Genomic DNA, 24140 nt, shown 5'->3' with positions numbered 1-24140 from the left:
CTTGCTTCTTCCCATGGTAAATTGGCCTGTATGTAATCCCTGCTGCTGTGATCCAGTTCCTCCTAGGTCTTTAATTGTCTGAGTCAACATTAGCTCTTGTGTGTCTTTACACTCTCCCGGTAAGGCAGCAAAATATGCTGAAAAACTGCATTCCTTCTCAACTTCTGGTTGTGATTTAGCAAAATGCACACAAAATCTCCTCAGAGTGAATCATTCACTGTGTAGTCAGTTTAAGAATACGCGTGGATCCCTTTGGTCACTTGCTGGACAAAAGATAGTAAGCCATCCTTGAGAGGATGTCATGGTTTGTTTTTTGTAGCCAGTGGAGTAGTAGTAGTACTGCTGCTGTGCAGTGAACCGCTGTTGGAGGAGAGGAGGCCTGAATTTGAAAGATTTTATCAACTCTGGGTTTCTGCATCACAGTAAATTCTGCCCTTGTTGGCAGCACTAATAGATAAAGGCATTGGTGTCTTGATGTTCTTCTGAAATTACTGTCTTTGAATCCGTAGATAGCTAATGTGCCTGCTTGAGTTAAGGGTTCAGAATCCAGCGCTGGCGCTGCTTTGGAATGGAGAGGAGTGAGTGCTGTTTACATGTCACAAGGCTTCTCCCAGCTGCCTGTAGAGTGTATGGTGTCTCTTCTGTAGACGGCAAAGGTGGATGAATTGCTGTCCTTGAAGGTTCAGGTTAATCTAGCCTGACTCTGTAAATCCCCACAGGAGAGGCCAGCCAGCACATGGTAAGGAGTATTAAGGGAAGTTCTCCACTATTCCAGCTAATGGAATTTAGCAAAATGGACACTCTCTCCAGCATATGTTCCTCATCAGGTCCATATGCTTTACAGTATGCTTCCAGGCTTTTCTTTTTGCAAATGCAGTTTTTAGATGAACATATCTACAGTAGCACTATTTCTGGATGTGTCTACACTGCAATCGAGTAGTGTGATTGCGGGACATGCAGACAGCTCTGTAATTGCTTTGATCTGCATGTGATGTGAAGACATGCCAGCCTAGACTTAAGAGAGGGCTTTCCAAGCCTTCTGGACAGATTATTAAACTGTGCTGAAGTCTGCTTTCATCTGTCTCCTCTGATGTTTTTAACTGTCGTCTAGATTTGCACTCTTGTGGATATGCCTACATGTGCTGACATAAACTCAGGACTGCATGCCCACTTCATGCCTCCTGCAGCATCGCTGGGGGGTGCTCTGCATCTGGGTGTGTGTCCCTTATTCTTTGTACTGAGATAGTCTGCTTTTCTGTGGAGTTTAACTGACTGTCTCACTATTTAATTCCCCTCTGTAAGGAATTATAGAAAGGGCAGAAGAGTGTCAGAGAGACTTCTGGCAAATTTCCACTCCAAAAATTAATTTTATAGTCCCTATTACAAATTTGATTGTTAAGTTCAGCCTTAAAGAACCAGGCCATCCAGGCCGTTCATTTTTGCAAGTGTTAAAATCCAGATGAGAGACCAGGTTAAAGGAGCTATGTTAGAAAGTGAGCATTTTAAAATGTTCTGTATCCAAACATTGAATCTAAGCACAATTATGGAGGGGAAAAGAAGTGGAATTACATAAATGATAAGAAATTTCAGTAATAACAGTAAGGTCACTATAATATATCAAACACAATCCAACTCTGTTAAAAGGATTTGGAATTATTTTTAAGAGAAGGACTGTATATGTTTTTTCAACATTTCAAGGAAGATCCTTGCATTGATAGGAATTTCTTGTTTTGGTTTGTGGGGATTTTATTGTTGGCTGGGGATTTTTTTTTTAGTTTATGTAGTGAGGGTTATTTTTGGTTTGTCAGATTAATTGTTAAGTTACTCCATCTGCTTGAAAATGAAGTCAGTGAACCTTCTTATGAAGGTACTATATTGTGTGAGTAAAGTTTGACAACAGATATAGTCGCACATAGTTTAGTAATTTTTTTATGCAGAAATTGATTTTCTTTCTGCATTAAAAACCAATCAACCAACCAACCAACCAAAAAAAAACCCCAAAAACCTGATCTGTATCTAAGGATATAGTCTGAAAACATCTGTCAAATGTCTAATTCTTGCACTGTGCATTTTCCGTGCTATTTAACAAAGATAAGGGAGAAAACATGGTTTAAAAATTAGAACACAAAAGGATTAGTTAGTGCAATTTTTCTTTTCATGCCAAAAAAATATTTCACATAAAATCAGTACTGTCAGACAAAGAGGAATACAAAGTAGACTCTCGTTTGTTACTGTGACATGAGATATGCTGTAGAGGAGTAAGGTGAAAGTGAGCTTTTCAGCCTGGTAGAATGCTACAGCTTACTTGTCTGCCAAGAAAATATTTTGTTTCTAGACAAATGGTTAAACTGAAATAAATAAAATATTTTTATCTTTCATCAAACAATTCTTTAAAAGAAGTATTTCTTACTCCTGTCCTTGACACCTTTCTGAGGAAGAAGAACAGCCTTTGTTCACTGGATGCTGCACAAGAATGCAAGCTAAGCCTGGTTTCTGCCTCATGTGGTCTTGAATAAATTATCTAATTCTTTTCACGTATGAGAGGAAAATATAGTGGAGAACTGCAAATTGACAGTAGCAACATCTTTTTGTCATATGGCAATCAAACAGTACCTAATATTTTTGTTATGAAAAGAATAATTCTTTATGTTAAATAGCTCCAGCACCTTCAAACTGTGAAGTTCAGAGTGTGGGACAGAGAATGGGACATGCACCACTTCTCTGGGCATCCCATTCCAGTGCCTCACCAGTCCCACAAATTAGGATTTGCTCCTAATACCCAAACTAAATTGGCTGGTTTTTAGTTTGAAACTATTTCCTCTGATTTTATTTCCACAAATCATGGTATAAAATGCCTCTCCAACTTTGCTGTAGGCCTTCTTCAATGAGGTTTCCTCAGAGCCTTCTCCAAGCTGAACAATTCCAGTTATCTCAGGAGACATGTTCTATGCCTTTTATCATCTTCATGGCCCCCTTCTGGGCTTGATACAGAAGCTCCATGTCCTTCCTGTGGTGGGACCCCAGAGCTGGATGCTGCAATGGGCTCTCCCCAGAGCAGAGCAGAGGGGCAGAATCCCCTCCCTCCCCTGCTGCCCACCCTGCTGTGGCTGCAGCCCAGGACACGTTTGGCTCTCTGGGCTGTGAGTGCCCATGGTTGGGTCATGTCCAGCCCCTCACCCCCCAGCACCCTCAAGTCCTTCTCCTTGGGGCTGCTTTCAATCCCTTCATTCTCCAACCTGGATTGATACTGGGAATTGCCCCAATCCAGGTGCAGTACCTCACTGGACCTCATCTCGAGCCCATGTGCCCTCATCTTGAGCCCGTCCAGGTCCCTTTGGATGACACTCCACCCTTCAGGAGTGCCAGCTGCACAGTCAGCCTGTCGTCATCCTCAGCCTTGCTGAGAAAACAGTTTGTCACGGTGGCCAAGAGCTGGCACATGCTTCTCAGAGGTGGTGGAGTCTCTCTCCATCCTTGGAGATACTCGACAGCCACATGGATGCAGTCCTGGGCAGCAGGCTCTAGCTGAGGCATGGGCAAGGGATTGGACTGGATGATCTTCAGAACTCCTTTCCATCCTCATCTGTTTTGTGGTTCTGTGAAGCACTGTGAAAAGAAGAAACATTGTTATAATTAATACACACAAGGCTACAGGGAATAGCCTGTGTATCTGGCTCAGTGATGGTGGCTTTGCACGCAGCTAAGCAGAGCCCAAAACATGGCATAACTGTAGCCAGGAAAGATGTGTGCTTTCTTATCTAGGTTCTGTTTATTGAGCCTTTTGGTGTCGGGTATATGGAGTAAGTGAACTGCAGTGAGAGCCACCTACCACTTTTGGCAGGGATCAGTACAGTCTGGGGATGTGGACCATTACACAGGAACACCTGTGTGCTCCCATGCATCTTTCCGGCCCTTCTGCTGTGTTTTTTGTGGCTTCCTGTAAGCCCCTTTGTTTCCAGCCTCTGGATGGGGGTAATAATGCTTTCTGTCCTGTAATACTGTAAGACTGTGAATGAATTGTGGAGTGTTTGTGAAACACTTGGGCATTACTGATGAGTATCCATAAAAAAAGCTACAAGGATATCTTCTGCTTGCTATAGGGCTATGGCCATCTAAAATTTTAAATAAATTTAGACTAGTTAAATGCTGGATGGGGGAACACAGGAAATGAAAATGCACACCTGATATTTCCAAGTAGTTTGGGTGTTCTCTGTGTAAGACTGATCACCTTTTGCAAAGCATTGAAGTGGGACCCTTCAGTTAGTTCCTGCATCAAAATCAGTACAAGCAAGAAATGTCCTCATGCCTAAATTTTGTAACATTGTGGGTTTTGATGTAGTGAGGTTCATTTCTTTAACAAAGTTTCTTTTCTTTTCTTTTCTTTTCTTTTTTTTTTATGAAGGGTTTTAGAAATCTCTGAAGATAGTACAAAATTTCAGCTTAAAATAATATTACTACTTCTAATTGGCATTTCTGCCACCTCATCCCGCTGTTTATTACAGCACTTAATAGCTGCACAGCTGAACAGTAGTGCTGGTTGTATCTGCTGCCCATAACATTTTAAACAAATAATATTGGATAGCAGTATTCTACGTAGAATAGCATTATATAGCTGCAGAGTTGCAGTCTGTATCTCAAATGAGAAAATAATGACAGTTTCAGAAGACAGCATTCTGGTTTCAGGGGCATAGATGTCTCTCAGGAATAATTTTGTTGTTTTTCACTGAATATTCCAGTTTCCACCAAACTATAATGGAAATAAAAGGTTCATTTTTGACAGTGCTTAAATTTACAGTCATTTGCACTGTTTAATTTTTAAGAAGTTTTGCAAACAACATCATAGTCTATGTCTATGGAATAAAGTATGAAAAAATGTACAGTTTCTCTACTGTCTTAATTTTAATTTTATCAAAATGAAAATATTTGCATAGATGTTAGTGGTCAAGTGTCACTTCTAAGTCAGAGGAAAGTTGATGTTTGCAGTAGAAATGATAATATTTTTAAAAATTATTTTCAATGCTTTTTGCTTTAAAAGTAAATATAGTAAAAGTAAAATCTGTAATACATGCATATAGTATTTGTCAAATTTTTTTTTTTCATCACGTACTGTCAAATGAGAATGGGTTGGTCTGAGTGACAAGGAGTGTGAGTTCTGAGTTTTTTGAGTTCAAAGTTTGTTTGTTTGAGTATGAGGTTTGTTTCTTTTGGTCCGTGGGCACCATGTGCACAGATATATGCAATGTGTGGCATGCCCTGCATAAGGCTGGCTCACATCCCAAACTGAAGTGTATTGCTGGTTACCCGCTGCTGCCCCTCAGCCCTGACTGCTAATGGAATTCACCTCATGTCAATGGAAAATTCAGCTTTGGAATTTGGAGTATCAGAATTTGCTAGAGCATAGGTCTGTTCTAGTCAGTTTCAGGGCATAAAGGATAGGGCAGTGGAATTGACAGCCCAAAAATAAAAAAGAAGAGAATAAAAAAGGGTGTAGTTGGAAGACTGGAACCACAGGAAAGTGGTTGCAGAGAAAACAGGCCTCCCACAAGAGAGCAGGACAGTGCAGAGGCTTCACACAAATGATGGATACACTTGGCATATTCTGACCCTGGAAGCAGAGAATCTACTTATGTAGGAGTTTTCTCTTGACTTTATAATTAAAGCTCACATGAAGCAAAAAATCATCATGGGACTGAATGCAGGATTTTGGCAGGGAAATGTAAATAAGGCAAGTTCTAAATTTCTGACTTCAAGTACAGCATTTGAATGTTGCAAACTTAAGAGTAGTGTTTGGCATTAATTCTTTTCCAAGATATTTCTAGAAATAATTTAGCAGGCCGCTATGGGGCTACAAGGTGTTGAAATTCGACTGGACTATTATTGAATTTAGGTTGAGTAATTTAAGTGGAACAAAGAAAGATGCAAGGAAGTGTTTGAAAAATTCCTTTTACTCATTTGTGTAAAAATAATAATGATTAAAATAACTTCAAACCCTAACATGACCTAACAGATACTTTCAACATTAAAAGTATGTTAAACAAAGATATTGTCAATTGCTTGGTTTTATTGAAACAACACTTATAAATTAAATATGTTCTTCAGCAAAAAGAAAATGCAGCATAGGAAGATTTATGAGGATGATGTACTGATTAAATTGGTTCCATATTTTTCTATGATCAGTACCTAAAGAAGATAAGGTGAATAAGGATGCAAAGTACGAAGGAGAGAAACTAAAGTCAGGATTCTTGTAACAAAACTTAAGTATCAAATAATATAATTTACTTCAAATTATTGTACTGAGCAAAAACTTATGAAGGATTGCTGTCCCAGTGCTACTGCCCCCAGTGCTGCTGCCACTAATTCAGAGAAAGAGAAACCTCAGTTTATGGTTTAAAACAAGAGTGCAGTGAGTCACATCTGCTTTATTAAAGATGTTGACACAGAATCCTCCACCTCTCCCTAAACCAAGGCATGATTTGGAAAGGCTGAGCTCTGCTATGCTTGATTTCATCCTAACATAAGTGCTGGAGCCTACATTAGCAGTGGTAGTTGCCATAAGTCCTACATTGCTCTGTCTTACTTTGGGGCCAAGTATCTGGTTCCTTGTGGATGTGGTTACTAGGGTGTATTATTTTTGGATTTTTACATAAGAACTAGGCTACCAAAAGAAGGCATATTTTTTATTTCCGTAGTTCATGAACTCACAACAGCCCTGCAGATGTTCAATATTCATTGCCTTTGCCAAAATACTAGAAGTTGTGAGTGCTTTGACAGCACAGTACTTTTCAAATTGTACCTGGAGTAAAAAGTTGTTAAATCAAAATATCATGGATATTTTTATGTATCAGTTTCTTCTCAAGTTGATTTGGAACTATATTGACCCATTAATTTCTTGAATGTTCTGCTGAATTCTCCTCAAATGCACATATCCAAAGTCTTGCTCAAGTAAGTATGAGGGCAGTGTACACACACATTTTCTTCTATGCTGTTTATTTACTTTAACATGTAAAAAGCAGTTACAGTATTGTAGTAAATGTCAGTAAAGTATTGTGTTGCTTTGAGTGGTTCTAGGTGATGCATGTGCTTTACACTTTCAGCCACCATTTAGGATATACTGGTTGAATTTTCATTTTTTCTGTGTATTTCCATGCAGGACATGTTGTGGTTGATGTCTTGAGAAGTGGCATATGGTGTGTTACAAAGCCTGATAGGGATTGTAGAGATGCAGAGAAAGACATTATCAGTATTCACAGAGTTAATTCCTTCTTATTTGACGATGTTACTGAAAGTTAGTTACAGGTCTGTGTTTTCTGTGTGCATGTTAGCAGTGTACTGGTTGTGTAAATTACCTCAGGACACAGGTCAGCTGATTTCCCAGTCCTTGTTTAGCAGCTGCCTCCTGAGTTTAAGGGCATAAGCACTGGCTTTATTGTGGAATGCACTGTATTTGTCAGTAATATTCTTTGAAATAATGAAGAGAGCTGCAAATAATCTTGACATGAAGTAACACAGCATTTTATGGCTCTCACTGTTCCAAGTGACCATGACTTGATCCATTTAAGTCTTTGGTTCAGTCTCAAATCTAGGTTTAATGAAGGATTTACAGAAATGCTGAACAGCACTTGTACTTTCACATGATTGATGCAGTGTTCTATATATATTTTACAGTTCTGCATTGTAAATTATTTGATGTTTAAGTATAAAAAACAGATGAAAACCTATAGCTTTAGTATTATGTATGCAGAGATGGATATATACACATACATACTCTCTGTACTTGTGATTGTTGAACCTCTGCATATTAAAATGTATTATTCATTTCTGCCAACAGTCATGAGTCAGTGGAAAATAATGGGCGCAATCATTTGAAAAATGCGCATTCACTATTTGCTTGTATTCATCTCAAAGTTCAGACTGCAGATGTGTAACCATTCATTTTACTGTTCTCAGTGATGCGTGTAAGCCTCCTGAGGATTCACATTTATGAACTTCCTGCATTGGCATTGGCAGAACAGAGAGGTAACATGAAATAAAATTTATTTCTGCCATAGAATTTAGTGATATAAGAGGCAGTTATTAAAAAGAATCAACACTCAACCTGATTTTGTTAGTTCAGCTGCTGAATTTCCACTAGTAAAGTAATAAATTCAATTTGCAGTGGACTTTTCCCAGTAATTGCAAACATTGTATGTACATTTTCTCCAGGGAGTCACACTTTGGAATAGTAGTGGGGTTTTTTTCCTGAAATTTTGCAGGAAGTAGAGAAAAAAGATGAATGTCTTTTAAGATTAGTTTGTAAAGAAAGCTTTTCTGGTCAGATTTCACTTTTAAAATGACTGAAGAACAAATTTGTTAAATTATGCTCAATCATAACTTTCTATGGAAAATTATGTCATACATAATCTCCAGATCTATATGTGAATGTATTATTTTAACCTGGGTTTGGTGTTAGCATTGAATTACCAGTACTCAAAACAAATGTATTTCAAGACTCTTTGGCTAGTTCTGCTTAAGAAAATATTTTTAAAGCTCAGAGGAAGTACAATGAACTAGTTACTAGCTGCACAATTTATACTTGAGCCTTTGTACATTCAGTGCTACAAAATATATAAATGGCAGGTTTCCCAGTGTTGTGTATGTTCTGTTTTATTACTGGTTGCTCCAGATTCTGCTTTTGGTCTAATTTAACGTTATTCCTGGCTTGATAGGATATGTAATTTTTTCCCTTTGTTTCAATTGCTTTTGTTTTGGTTTAGTCCGCTCATTGATATGATATCCTTTATGGTTTTCACCATCCAAAAGCAAAGGAAAAAGCCCTTTCATAGACCCTGACAGAATTGGTTTTTACATGTTGCTGAGATCTTGCAGTTTCAGAGGTGGTGTTGATTATGGGGTAGTACAGTGTGATAAATCATAAATTCAATCTTTCTTATGGAACCTCCATAAGAAAATATTGCACTATCAATTCATTGCTGTAATATTGGCTCCTGAAAAAGTTTGGAGTTCAAATTTAGAAGGAAAAAAAGCCTTTTTTTTCTTATTTTATTGATATTTTAAAATATGTTAAGGCTCATGGTTGTGATGGGGAAGAAAGCAAAACCAATATTTCAATTACAGGTGTAGGATAATAAAATGTTCCCTAAGTGTATTTTAGATCTCCAACTGCAACATGGAAAATACAAGTTTCACCAGGACCAACATAAATAAATATTCTTTTCCCATAAATGGAGTGGTTTAAACCAATCAGATCCTTGAAAAATTGCAGCCCTTGCAAAATATTTTAAAAATATTTATAGTTACAGTTTTCAAGACATGGGCTTGCAGAATGGCAAAGTAATACATAAAGTGCTTTAAGAGAGATGGCTTTCATAAAATTAAGAAAGTAAAAAAATCTCCAATGGTGGTATTTACATCATTGTAATTCTGCAGAGCAAATGAAGTAATTCTCTTTCTTGCTTTGTAAACTAAATCTAGTGTACATTAAAAAAAGAGTTAGTAATAATTGTTTTGCATCCCTCAAACCCTTTGGCATACTTCAGGGTTCCCTGTCGAGGTTGGTGGAAGTGGTGATGGTTAGGAGTCAGCACAGCTGCTTATAGAACTTCTACATCATTCACTGGTGAAAGTGGAAGGGTAATCAGTGTTTGCTCTTTCTAGGCTCAAAGGGAGCTTTTCAAATATCTGAGTTTAAAAGTACGTATATGTAAGGTTCACTTAAGTTCATTTTTGGAGACTGGCTGTTGCAGCAACTCTGAATTTCAGGTGGGTGATGAATCTTTTACATTAAGAGCAATTCCTGCCTTCTTCTTCAGTATAAATCTGAATTTTAAGTTCTGTAGTAGATTAGGTAGAGTGGGATATTCTGTAGAATTGCTTGTTATATTCAGTCTTGGTTTCTATATGTACAGAAGTATGCAGCAGTGTATTTTCTGTCCCAGTGAGACTCCCAGCTGATTCTGAGATCTTACTTATACCTGGCTTTCCTTAAGGAAAGAGCCACTCTCCTCAGCATTAAAGGATTAAGCATTTCTTGCTTAAAAGGTCCTGCTAGGGCTTTAAAGAATTTGTACAAGCATTAACTAACTCAAAGGCAAAAGGAAAGTGCTGTGATCTTGCAGGGAAGCATGTAGCTTCCTAAGTATTTTGGTGATAGGCTCTTTGGATCTATCAGTTAAGGGAGAGATTAGTGTCTTTATCGCTTGGAGGTCTACAGATGTGCCTGATCTCTTGTGGAAACTCTTTCATAAGCTGCTTAGTAGTTCTTTGTGTGACTCTCCAGCACTTTATGGCTCTGCATGCATTTCTGCAGATCATCAAAGAACGACACTGCTACAAAACTCAGTTTTGCTGGTCTGCATTTGTGACAGTGCTGGATCTGTGAGTGTTTGAACAGCCCAAGAGGGTGAAATTCTTCATTAATGGTCAGAACTTTGAGAACTTGGCTCTGAGGGCTGGAAACAGTTGGATTCAGGATTTCAGATGGATTGGACTCTGACAGCTGCAGACAATATACTCTTTTCTTTGCCCAGCATAGTTCTGCTGGAATTGTAAGGCATCATCTCTTATCTCCTAAGAGCATTTGTGAGAGTAACAACTGACTTTTGAATAGCAAGACTATACTTTTTCAAAGACAGATTTGCTAGATAACAAGCAGCATAAGATCATATTCATCAGTAGCAGCTAACTGCTTAACTGACCTACCTATCCAAAGTTCCTTTTCAGACTGTATGGCTATGATAAATATCAGTGAATCATCTGTGTAATTGAAACACCATATGAACATCCTGGACCACATAAGGTTCATAATTTTGTCAGTATTCCAAAATTCAATTTCTGGGATTGGCAACGCTTTCTTCTGTGTAGTAGGATGTGCAAAGCAGGAAATCCTTGTTCCTCTTTCTCACCAGATGTAATGCCCCTTTACCTTGCAACAAGTGAATGGAAAGGAGTGGAGCTTTTTAAAAGGAATAATCTATTAAACAGTTGCAACTGGCACTGTTTTGCTCTAAGTGGTGTTAAAGCTGTTTTCCCTTCCCAAAACTGGGAGTGATCCTAACTAGTTGCTTGTTTCAGTGTATATGTGCATGAAAAAGAGGCAGTAAAAGTACTCCTCTGTTGGGAAAAAATGGAATAAGAGTCTTACAACACTGCCTAGCCAACTGCATTTATTCCCAGTGAAGCGACTACACTTGTACCTTGGTCACATGCCAAGACTAATGATTTGTTTTATAGATGCTGAAAGTTATGTTAATAAAACTACAAATTTTATTTGTAGTTTTAAATAGTGTAGTATAGTAATCCACGAGCATAAGTTTTCCTATGACAATATTGTTTACTGGAAAACTAAACATTCTAACATTGATTCTTAGTTGTTTGCGTAGATTTTTGAACCAAGTCTAGCCAATCAGTGTTTCTGCTTACTTCTTAGTTGAAGACAACTAAATACTTGTCATGCTAAGCTGCTGTTTGACGAATATTGTCAATTTGGGATGGGGGGGGGGGTTTCTTCTATTCCCAGTTTTTATTTTTTTACATCCTCCTAGAACTAGGAGTAGAAATGTTGGTTGGCATAATTTTTGAGTGAAAAAACAAGAGAGTGTGGTATTTCACCATACGTTCTTTCAAATCCCTGTCAATAGATTGTGCTAAACGTAACAGCTGTTCTTGGTGGGTCCAAGAGTCATGACTAGAAAGAGTTTGTGAGTGTAGTTCAGGCCATCACAGTGGAGGTGAAGGACTTGAGAGGGTCTGGATAAGAGGATGATAGTTCAGTGGTGAAAGATCAGTTCTTCACTATGTATGATAAGCAGTTTGGGTGTACAGCTTATCTATTTTAAATTGCAGACCTTCCCAGAGGTCATCCTAAGCTATATGTTTGTTTCACTTGTGAAAGCCAGCAGTTAGAAACCAGAATGGGGTATTAGTTAATATAAACAGAGATCAGAATTACCTGGTTTTGGCATGCTTTTCTTGTTGCTGTGGACAGAAGTGTAGTTGATGTGTATCAAAAATGAGGCTACCACAGAGGAAAAAGCTTAATTTTAAATCAGTCAGTAAATAAGTGTGTCTCTGTTACTCCCTACTGGTTTACTGCAGGGGCCTGTCTGATCATCTTTAGCCATTAAACATCCTAATTCACTCTTTATAGCTGAATACATGTTTTGGTAGGTTTGCAAATGACTACAGGTTTAGTGAAGTTAAGTAGGACATATAAAAGAAAGCAAAATATGTTTTAATTTGCATTGACTGTGTAAAAAGTAAATAAAATTTCTTTTAACAGTTGTGATAGGCTCATCTTTATAATGTCTTCAGGGGTTTGGATACATTTGTAATTTTGAGGTCATTGCCCCATTTTTCCATTAATTTGCAGCTAAATTTTGTTCATTCAGCTTCATATGCTTTAAAATGAGGCTCTAATTAAACTGTTTCAGTAAGCTGCAAACATTTCCTGTTATCCAACTCTGATTTTTCCTACCGTTGTCACCCGTGTCCATGTATTCTGAGGTTTTTCCAGACAACAAGGCTGCTTTTTGGCTCCTTCATTTCCTTTCCATGTGTCATTGATTAAGAGTGACACCCACAGAAGCAGCTAGAGTACTCTATGCAGAGCCCTTAAAACCTTGGGCTTTAAAGAGTAACATGTAACACAGGGGAGGGGAGAGGGAGAGGGAGAGGAGTCTGAATAGTTTATGGAGAGTAGAGTCCTGGATGGAAAGTAGCAGAAGTGCAAATGAAAAGTTTTCCTGTTTATTTTAGTAATTTATAGTGTGGAGTCAAAACCAAGAGATAGATTTAAGCTTTAGCGGTAGAACATTTGTGGTCTGGTTTCCAACTGTAGTAGCAAGTCATTGTGGCCAACTAACATCCAGAAAGTTAAAAATACTAGTGCAGTATTTTTGCATGTGGTAAAGGAAAGCACAGTAGTTTAAAAATTAATCTTACCATCTGTGATATTTCAATGTGGAGGACATTGGTTGTAAGTTTCTGTATGTTCATTAAAGGTCTGACTTTTTTCTTTCTCTCCTGCATTTTCTGCAGCTATTTCTACAAATGCAGCTTAAGTGTGAGCATAATTCTGGTAAATCAGAATAGAGGGGTTTTAAATCCACTTTTTATAGATTCAGTAAATTACACAGATCAGAAGCGTACCACCCCCTTTCTTATCCGTGCTGTCTTTTGAACGCATAATTTCAAGTTGCACAAATTGTGAAGGTCAGTTTTGTTCCAGTGAGAAGAAGACAATGAGGCATGACTGTTCATCTGTCTGGTAAACAATTCCTGAGAAAACAGCTGTTGAAAAAGAAGATGAGACAACAAACACCGTAGTCCTGGCAGACTTCTCATTGCTACTGATTCTGGTTTTGATAAAAATAGATAATTACAGTAGGTGATACTGGATCACAGAGCTTTTCAGAAAGACTAATTGCTAGGTTTCTGATTTGGAATATCAAAGAAACTATATTTAAAATAAAAAGCCCCAAATACTTCTTGAATTTTTCTCTGGTTTCACTGAGAATTTTTCCATGTCTATAATGTGGTCTCATTTTCTCTAACTGAATTGTCTTGTTTGATGCAAGAGGGCAAAAACTCAGTTAAGAAGTAGTGAAGAAAAAGTAGTTGAAAAAACAGTTCTGGTTTTTTTTAGATTGTGAAGAGTGATCTACATTTTTCAAATGGTGAAGTTTATTAAAATTTTCATCAATGTTAGTGTTCCTCATCCAGAAATTTGTGACTTTTATATGTCCCTAATGGCTTATAGATATTTAGCTGAATGACAATTAGTAAGGGAGCTGTATTGGTCTGTTTGTGTTCTTCTTGACATATCAGTCAATAGTAATAAAAAAAAAGAAAAAGAAAAAAGTGAGCTCAATTTCAAAACCTCTTAGCAACCATATAAAAAATAACTACTGTATTGATTTTCAAAACCTCTTAGCAACCACATAAAAAAATAGCAACTGTATTGATTTCTCTGATAATTGCCCTGGAAGAATGGTTGGAGCTTAGTGGTACAAACGTAATGAAATGCATTTATCAATAGTTGGTGTGTTGGATAGGCTGCATAAGAAGCCGACAGTAAGACACTGTCAATAGGAGGTCTAGTTGTAAACTTTCACAGCCTCTTTTACAGATTCATGGTAGTGCAGAAACCATGAAAATAGGAGAGAAAATAAATATTACTGAATACCTGTTGCAAGAGGTAGACATTTGGAAGGAAAAGCAAGAGCAATGCCCTCTTCATTAATCTTGCAAGTTCCTTAAAAGGATGTGAAGCACAGTCTGCTCTACATATGTTGTAGATTTTATGTAAGAGACTTTGTGAGAAATATTTTCAGAGCCTGCTGGGATATAGTCAGGATTATGGCAATTTCCCATAAGAACATGTGTTTACCAGCTACAGCTTCCTTTTGAAACACTATTAAAGAGTTGCTTTCATGAAGGGTTGCATATTTTTCTGTTTGAACAGGCAGAACAAACAGGATATCTTGGTCATAATGAGTAGCATAATGAAATTATAAGTACAGTCTAATTGCAGCTTGTTTATGTCATGATTATGCAAACAATTCTTTTGATAGGTATTTCTGTTTCTGCATATGCTAAAAAGCCTTTAAACAGCATTATCTCTTTTTTGGTCTTATCTCTGCTAAATACTTCAGTATATAAAAAGGACATGAGAATGAAAAAGCGTTGAAACCCTGCCAAGCTGAAAAAATGCAAAATTAGTCCTCATTTCTGCCTTGGATTTAGTTCTCAGTGTTGGGTATCTTACATTACTCATGTTATGATATCCTGTGTTTGAAGTATAAATTTTCTATTACTGAGTTTCACACACATTTACAAACTAGCAAAATAATAGAAAATAAATGTTTAGAGGAAACATTTAGTCACTGTTGGTATAAAAGCCACCAATACTGTTCCCTACATAACCTCAGAGACCTGCTTGAAATAATTACATGGGTACAGCCCTGGAAAGAAGAGTTGGAAAGCACTTGTTGATCATAGCATTGTAGAAAGGTATGGGTTGGGAGGGACCTTAAGGAATATGGGCCGTGGTGGGATACACCCTAGAATAATGAGGGAACTGGGAAAAGAACTTGCCAAATCACTCTCAGTCATGTAACAGCAGTCCTGTTTTAGTGGAGAAGTTCCAGCTGACTGGAAATTAGCAAATATAGTGCCCACTTGCAAGATAATCCAGAGAACTATAGCCCTGTCAGCCTGTCATGGGTGGGAGCAAGAGCTTCAGATGAAGTTTATTAGAGAAGCTGTCCCATTGAGACATGAGGTGCAGAAAGGACCTTCTAGGTTTCTAAACTCCTCATAAGAGGGGCCTGAGTGCAGCTGAATCCAGCCTTAGCCCCAGTCTTTTGTCAACAGTTTAAATAATTTTGTCTCACAGAATTAAAGGTGGCACATCAGATGTATATGTATAAAATGTATTATTTATGATGACAAATAATCAGACAAAATATCTTAATCAGAATCACTTAGTATGCAGTATAAAATCTAAAACTTCTAGTAGCATATAGTATAAGATAGGATACTGCACTATATCAAAGGAATTATATTAAAAGTAGCAAAAAGAAACAATTATTAAGTAGAGATTGATGTAACTCACCATACCAAGGCTTGTGGGCAGATCTCTTTAAGCCTCAAGGAGTATCTTTGAAGGGGCATTCCCACTTTAGAGGAGGAAACTTCATACATACTGCAAGAAGGAATATGTTAGAAGAACCTAACCACAGGTTAGTGGACTGGACTTTTATAGTATCAAGCGATTGATTACCAGTCACATGTCTCCAGCTACCTCAGTAATCAGGATGTTAATTTGAGTTTAGTGAACCAGACTGGTTTTAACATAATTCAATACCAAAAGCAGCACATGATTCCCCCTCTCAATGCACTACTGAGAGCCTTGCAAAAAGGGCTGAACCACATTCCAGGGCAGAGCATCCTGCTTCACATCCCATCCTTGGTCCTGGGTGAGGTCATGGAAGAGTTCCTCCTGAATGCTCTTGCATGGCACATGCAGGACAAGCAGGCAATCAAGCCCAGCATGGAGTTAAGAAATGAAGCTCTTGCTTGGCCAACCTCATTCACCTTCTGTGACAAAGTTGAAGGGAAAGCTGTGGATGTCATCTATCTGGACTTCAGTAAAGCATTCTCCATCTCCCACAATATCCTCCTAGAAAAGCTGGCTTGGATGGGTGTATTCTTCAATGACTAAAAAACAGGCTGGATGGCTGGGCCCTGAGAGCTGTGGTGAATGGAGCAAATCCAGTTGTCACTTTGTCCCTAGCAGTGTTCCCCAGGGCTCAGTTTTAGGGCCAGTCCTGTTTAACATCTTTATTGATGATCTGAATGTGAGGATTGAGGGTATTCTCAGTGAATTTGCAGATGGCACCAAGTTGTGTGGGTGTTTTGATCTGCTGGAGGCTAGGAAAGCTCTGCAGGGAGACCTGAACAGGCTTGATCAGTGGGGTTGCAGGATGTTCAGCTGCAACCCCAATGCCAGATTCTGCATTGGGGTTGCAATAATCCCCTGCAGAACCACAGACTTGGGCAGAAGAGTCTTGAAAGCTGCTCAGCAGAAGGGGACCTTGGGTGCTGTTTGATCAGCCAGACTTATCTCCTGTGCTCAGCAGTGATGAGGCCGCACCTGAAGTTCAGTTCTGGGCCCCTCACTCTAAAAAGGACATGGAGGTGCTGGAGCACATCCAGTGACGGGCAGTGAGGATCTTGGAAGGTGAAAGGAAAATATGTCTTATGAGGAACTCCTGAGAGAGATGGGTTTGTTTAGTCTTGAGGAGAGAGGGAAACCTCATGGGTCTCTACAACTCTCTGGAGGTTGTGGTGAGGTGGGCCTGGTCCGTTCCCATGCCTCCAGTGACAGGACCAGAGGAAATGGCCTTAAACTGAGACAAAGGAGGTTTAGCTTAGATATTGGAAATTTCTTTCCTTCTTAGCAGGGTCAGGCATTGGGATAAGTTGCCTGGGGATGTGGTGCAGTCGTCATCTCTGGAGGTGTTTGGGAGGATCTGGATTAGGCACTGGATCATGTGGTTTAGTGGTTTAGGAATTACTGTAGTGATGCTAGGTTGATGGTCGTACTTAACGATCTTAAAGGTCTCTTCCACCTTGATGGTTTTCTACCCCCGGTGATGGGGAGGGACAGCTTTCACTACCTGAGAGTCTTCCCATACAACTAGGCCTTGAGCATTCCAGGGATGGGGCAACCACTACTTCTTTTCTCAACCTGTCCTAGTGCTTCACCACCCTCACATTAAAGAATTTCTTCCTAATATCTAATCTAAATGTACCCTCTTTCAGTTTGAAATCATTGCTCTTCTCCTGTCACTAACTTAATAATAGTTCCTCTCCATCATTCTTGTAGGCTGCCTTCAGGAACTAGAAGGCCACAATAAGGTAATCCCTAAGCCTTCTGTCTTCCAGGCTGAGATAGAGTGAAGAAGGGTGAGGCTCTTCTCCATGAAGACTTCTGCAGAGCACACTGACAGAACAAGAGGCCATTGGCACCAAGTGAAGCACATGAAATTATATCTAAACATAAGGAAATGCTTTTTCACTGTGAGGCTGGTCACACAGTGGATCAGGTTGCCCAGGGAAATTTTGGAGTGTCCATTCTTAGAGATATTCAGAAACCAGATTGGTTGAAGCCCGATTTAAACCTGACCTTGTGTGAGCAGAGGGGCTTGAACTAAATGAACTCAGGCAAACTCTTTCAGCCTTTTTCATGCTGCTGTTTTGGGTGATAATGTTGATCTATCTGCTGACTATTTTTGAGGATATATAAAGCTATTAAAAATGTCTTTGCTAATTTTTAAATTTTTTTCTTTGAGAAAATTAATTTTTTCTTTTATAAAAATTTATTTTTGTTGATGGGAAATAACTTTTGAGGTTTTGCTGTTACCGTTTTTTTCTTGGAAATGCAGTGTTTACCCCAAGTGTCCTTTTTGACATTACAAGAACATTTCATTTGAGAAGTAAATTATATTTCATGGAGATGATGCTGGTCTTTTTTGTGGGAAGTGGCCATTTCATACATGAATGATAAGAATTTCACACTTTAAGTAGATTGCTTTATTTGCAACTATTTCTTATGCCTCTGGGTGACAGATTTTTAAATTTACAAGTAGTTAATTTCAAATGGACATTATTATTTTTCTTGTAATAAAGATTTGAGAATTGTTATTTTCTGTGCTAAGCAGAAACACTTTGTTATTTTAGAGTCATGCTGTCACAAAAATGTTTAATGGGAAGACTGAACAAATCCAATTTGAAAACAAATAGTAACTGAAGATAGCATGACAATAAATACATATTCACAGGGCAGTATAAAGGAAGAAGCAGAAGTTCATTACCATTTAAAGACCATTTTTAAACAAATGAAGGGAGCAGCCCTCAAGCCCATGTAGGGTCAGTGGCTGGCAGGAAGTAGTGCTCCACATCTTAGGTGTCATGAAAGCAGCAGTAGAAATAAGTAGGCTATTTTCCATGTTTGACTAGTTTAATGGCCATTAACAAAAAAATAGCTAGGAATGAATAGTGCATTGTTTCATTTAATCTCCCCTCACAGGCAGAGCCTCTTTTTTAATATGGAAAATTACTAAAAAAGAAATAGCATTAATAGTTAAAGTTACTCTGTGCTCCCTGTGTGCAAATATAAAGCGTGTCGTGGTGAAGAGGAGAGGGTGGTACTGCAGCACACTCGGCAGGAGCTGTGCCTCTCTGTGTGGTACCTGAATAAAGCAATGCTTTTCCTACTGGCATCAGCTGACAACTGGAAAGTGGCAAGGCCAGACCTGATTCCACTTCCAGTGCAAAAGTTAAGACATTAGAAATTGAAGTAAATCCCACCACCTGCTTTTCTTACAGTTTGTCTGGGACTGCATCCGAGGCAGCAGCTGTGTGTTCCATTCCAAACACAGGGTGTCCAGTGTGGTCACTGTCCCACTGGAGATCACTACCAACAGTGGTATTGTAGAACCCAGTTATGATAATGGAGTAGCATTTATTTTTGCTCTGTCTTCTACTGAGGTTTTTGCCCTGTCTTTCCCTGCTTTTACACATATATGTGCATACATTATTTACAAAGGGTTTGATCTGGATTTGATCTGCATGTCAGTAAATCCTAAAGCATATAGAAGGAGTTAGCTGGTCTGAAATAGCTGAAACAGTTGCCATGTAAGCAAGATTGCAATGAGATAAGCATATTAATTTTGCATGACTGTGGGATATTTCATATTAAGAACAAAGAACTATGTAGTACTTCAAAGGGAATAAAACCATAAATTAATCAACTACAGCCAATTAAATATTCTTGAGCAGATCAGTTGACCTCTTATTTGTTTTGATCCTGTCATCAAAGTTAAGCAGACAGTATGTTAGCTTTTTTACAGTGCTTGAATCATATGCTGTGGCAATTTGGAAATAAAAGCTATTAATTTTCAACTCCTAAGGTTTCTCTTTCAAGGCTAAGTGAAACAAACAACTTTGTTTTTCTAAGCCTCACTCCAAAATGCTCAAGTGCATATTTCTGGCTGAATGCTTGGAGTCCCCATTTCTTTATGCTTGAATATTGAAGGAATATAAAACTATTGAGTAGGAAGAATTTTTTTTAATAAGAAATCTGAGGTGGTTTGCAATGAGCAGATGCCTTTCTAGTTGGGTTACAGTAAAAACAACTCTTCCATTTGTCAGATCACTCAGTAGCCTGACTATTAGTTTCTTCTTGCTATGTTGCTGCGTTATTTTGGAAATGAAGGGGTAGAATCACTCTCTTTTAATAATAATGTAGTGGGTGTCGATGAGACAACTAAATGGACCAGAATTAAAAAAGCCAGGAGATGCTTCCAGCAGCCAGATAGACACTCCTTATGCTAAGGTGGGTAGTGTCTTAGACACACAGATATCAATGGCAAAGCTTGCTTGTATGTTACTGCAGCTCAGATGTCATCCTTAGGGTAATACTTGCAGGAAGTTATCTGAAGTATTATTCAGTGTGCTAAAAAAGCACCCAAAAGCATGAGGAACTCTATCTTAATAAGCATGCTTTATCTTCACTCTGTGTATGCTGACGCACATCTTACAGATGTCAGTCTTTGTAGAAGTTAAATATGTTTGATGTTAAAATGCCTGGAGTTGTGATGAATTTTCCATTCATTTCACGGAAGTAGAAGAGTAGGTGATCCATATATTATTACCTACTTCCACATGACTTCTTCAAAATCATAGAATCATAGGGATTTTGAAAGGTCATCTAGTCTAAATCCCTTGCAATAAGCAGGGACATCTTCAACCAGAGCTATATTTGCTACCAGATCGATATTTTCAACCAGGTCTGTATTTGTTGAGAGCCCAGTCCAACCTGACCTTGAATGTTGGCAGGAGTAGTTGGCAGATGACAAGTTGTCATCTTGTTACAGTGTTTCACCACCCACATTGCAAAAAAATTGTTCCCTATTCTAGTTTAACCATCTATTACGTTTTGTTCTATATCTATAGTCCCTACTAAAAATGTGTACCATCTTTCTTGTAAGCCCCCTCTGAAGTATTGAAAAGCTGCAGTAAGGTCTCATTGGACCTTCTCTTCTTCAGATTGAACACCCCTGACTCTCTCAGCTTTTTCTTGTAAGAAAGTTTTCCCCTCCCTCTAGTTATTTTCGTGGCCCTCCTGTAGACCCTCTCCAACGGGTCCTTTCCTGTCCTGAGGATCCTAGAGCTGGTCACACTATTTGAGCTGAAATCTCATGAGAGCAGAGTAGAGGGGCAGAATCTCCTGCCTTGACCTGGTGGTCACTCTGCTTTTGGTTTGGACATGTTTGTCTTTCTGGGCTGCAGAAATTGTGCAAACTGTGCATCTCTCTTCAGGCTCCGTGGGATTGAATAATAGAATCATAGAAGTGTAGAAAATCCCAAGTACATAAGCATGAGAATCATCAAAATCCAGCTCCAGGCCTTGCACAGGACTGCTCCAAAAATTGTAACCTGTATCTGAGAGCACTGTCCTGTGACCGTGTTCACAGGGTCTTAGGATGAGGGAAGAGACGAGGATTTGACTCCATGTTTCAGAAGGCTTGATTTTTTATTTTATGATATATATTATATTAAAATTATACTAAAATAATAGAAGAAAGGATTTCATCAGAAGGCTAGCTAAGAATAGAAAAAGAAAGAATGATAACAAAGGCTTGTGGCTCGGAATCTGTCTGAGCCAGCTCACTGTGATTGTCCATTAATTAGAAACAACTTCATGAGACCAATCACAGATGCCCCTGTTGCATCCCACAACAGCAGATAATCATTGTTTACGTTTTGTTCCTGAGGTCTCTCAGCTTCTCAGGAGGAAAAATCCTAAGGAAAGGATTTTTCATAAAAGATGTCTGTGACACTGTCCAAACATTTCTTGAGCTGTGTCAGGCTTGGTGGTGTGACCATTTCTCTGGGGAGCCTGTTCAGTTCCTAACCACCCTCTGGTTGAAAAACCTTTTCCTGATAGTGAACCTAAGCCTCCCCTGGAGGAGTTTCATGCCATTCTCTCGAGTCCTGTCACTGGTCACCTCAGAGAAGAGATCAGTGCCTTCCCCTGCTTCCCCTCACAGGGAAACTGCAGAACTGGAATGAGGTCTTCCCTCAGTCTCCTCTTCTCCAGCCTGAACAGACCAAGTGACCTCAGCTGCACCTCCTATGGCTTCCTCTCAAGGCCCTTGACCATCTTCATACCTCTCCTTTGAATGCTTTCCAATAGCTTTAGATCCTTCTTATATTGTGGTGTCCAAAAGTGCGCACAGGCCTCAAGGTGAGGTTGCCCCAGTGCAGAGCAGGGTGGGACAGTCCTGCCCTTTATATGCAACCAATATGGAAGAACACGTGTTCTCAAGGTCTGGGTGTATATGTCCAGGAGAAGTTCAGCTACATCTGGCCAGGAGTAAATACATTTGTTCTTATCTCAAACCAGTCCTCTGTTGTAACAGTTCTGTTCCTAATGAAGCCTCTGCTGGCCTCATTAGGAACAGAACTGGGCTTAGTGTTTGGGACTGTTCAGGGCTGTAGGTGGATTGTTTCTGTATGTCTGAAATACAGAATTTTTCTGAAGTAAAATTTTGCAAATGGCATCTTTTGGTCTTGGAAAATTTGCTGACTTCTGTCTTCCTGCTCTGTCTGTGTAGCTTGTGCACTGATAGTACTTGAGTGGTGATTAAAAGCAGTGCTTTTATTTTTACTTGCCTTAGAGGTATCATACTATTAGGAATTTGTGTTGTGAACTTTTAAACTCAGGACTATTCCTGAATAAATGTGATAAGGGAATAGGTAATCTTAGTTGCAGAATACATTCCTTCACTGAAATAAATCACATAATTTTTCAGCTTCACTGTTACTTCTTTTTTTTTTCCAGTAAATTGTTATTTAAAATTTAAATTTAATTTAACTCTTTAAGATCTCCTACCACTTGTATTGAGCCTTTCCTTTATATTTTTATGTTTAAGATCTGACTTGATACGTAATTCCAATGACAAGTTGTAGAAAAAATGTTACCTTGTATAATCAGAAAAAATACTTCAGGAAATCTAGGGGGTAACAGAAATGGTTGCAAATGAAATTCAGAGTACATTATATTATCACAAACCCTTATATGACTTTAAAATACCAACGTAGTCTAACCATGTATCATGTTTCCATTTTATTTGAATGCATGACGTTAAAGTAGTATGCTTGCAAAGGAAATCAGTCTCCATTTCAGCTTCATTGCCACTCATTATATTTCTAAAATCATTGCTTAAAAATTATATCCATGTAATTTCCCCTTTAGAGATGATGGAGATAATAGAAATATGAGTTGGAAGCTGGGGTCTTCTAAGAGTGCATGTATGTACGGTGTTAAATTTAAACAATTACTCATACCTGAATGATCATGGTAGTTCCCTTCCAACTAAACTATTCTTTTCTATTCTAATGAAACTGTATGCTTCCTGTGTATTTGATGTTTTCATGTGTTTGATGACTTTGGCATTTATCAACTGCAAAGGCACTGTCTGTATTTAGTGAATAAAATATTGCATGTTGTCTACAAAGCTTCAAATGTGCCCTCTTTCAGGGCCCACTCCAGTGTATTTGCATAATGTTTATATTTAGCTGGATTACTCTTGCACCACAAAGCTCTGTTAATGGACAAGGACACCAGCTGTGCGACAAGCCAGACAAATGTAGAGTGGCCAGGCGATCCCTGTCTCAAAGAACATGTAATCTTTAATAGGAGACGACACACAGCCAGGTACCAGGGAGCATAAGAAATGATGGGATAGCTAGGGAAGTGATAGTGTAGCCCAGAGCAGCTAAGCTTTCTTGCCTTCATTCAGCAGTCCAGTTCTCACATCCCCCAGCTGTGGCAGTGCTCATGGCCTTACTCTTCTGCTTTCTGCACATTGTGTATTAAATAGAGGTGGAAGGCCTAATTAATTTTTTGTTAGAACTTGCGTGTTACAGTAGAATATGAGGATGGAGGAACTGAATTCAGTTTTAGACATTTCCTAGTGCTGATGTCCCTTCCTCAAGAGTAGATTTTAATTGTGTGCTGGGCTTTTCATTGCATGCTGAATAGATGTAACACAATGTAATGTTACACTGTTTTGTTTGTTTGAAAGTGAAAAAATTTGGGGTTATGATCTTGGTATTTCTTAACGGTAGGGAACAAAAGTCAGATGCTTACCATATTTCAAGCATTAGTTGAAACACATACTGTGTGCTTAAATTAAAGATGTAGTGTCTTTCATTTCAGCCCCCAGATTTTGTTCATCTCCAGCTACTATAGCTCCTGATGCTTAGGAAACGACCATATGTTATTTTGTTATCTTAGACCTATAATTGAAAAATGTAACCTTATCCCGTAATTAAAAAGTAACTGTCGTGGCATTCTGGCATTTAAAGCCTAAGTCTTTAATATTAACTGTGCTAAAGGAAACTTAGAAGTATTTTACATCTGATACACTTTATATTTGATTGAAAGTTTAAGTAAATCCCCAAATATTTTGGTGAAGTAGTTCTGACTTGTGGAAAATAAAATCCCATGTGGCATTTAGCAGGATTTCTATGACTTACAACTGAAATAAAGATTTCATTTACAGCAG

General features: G+C 38.5%; 1 protein-coding gene across 3 annotated transcripts in view; it reads left to right on the top strand.

Moving 5' to 3' along the window:
- SNCAIP (synuclein alpha interacting protein) overlaps positions 1-24140 on the top strand; it is an 89116-nt gene that overhangs the window by 6254 nt on the left and 58722 nt on the right. The window contains exon 1 of one of the 3 annotated variants that reach the window (XM_054283821.1): positions 9670-9759. The exons of the other annotated variants lie outside the window; for them this stretch is intronic. The gene's annotated coding sequence lies outside the window, so the exon portion shown is untranslated. Of the gene's footprint in view, positions 1-9669; positions 9760-24140 lie in introns of those variants that run through there. 3 annotated transcript variants of the gene reach the window in all.

The sequence above is a fragment of the Melozone crissalis genome, unplaced genomic scaffold (genome assembly GCF_028551555.1).
Source record: "Melozone crissalis strain CALT ecotype California unplaced genomic scaffold, PUWL_Pcris_2 ptg000005l_1, whole genome shotgun sequence".
Lineage (NCBI taxonomy): Eukaryota > Metazoa > Chordata > Aves > Passeriformes > Passerellidae > Melozone > Melozone crissalis.
This window is presented reverse-complemented; position numbering and strand designations above follow the sequence as displayed.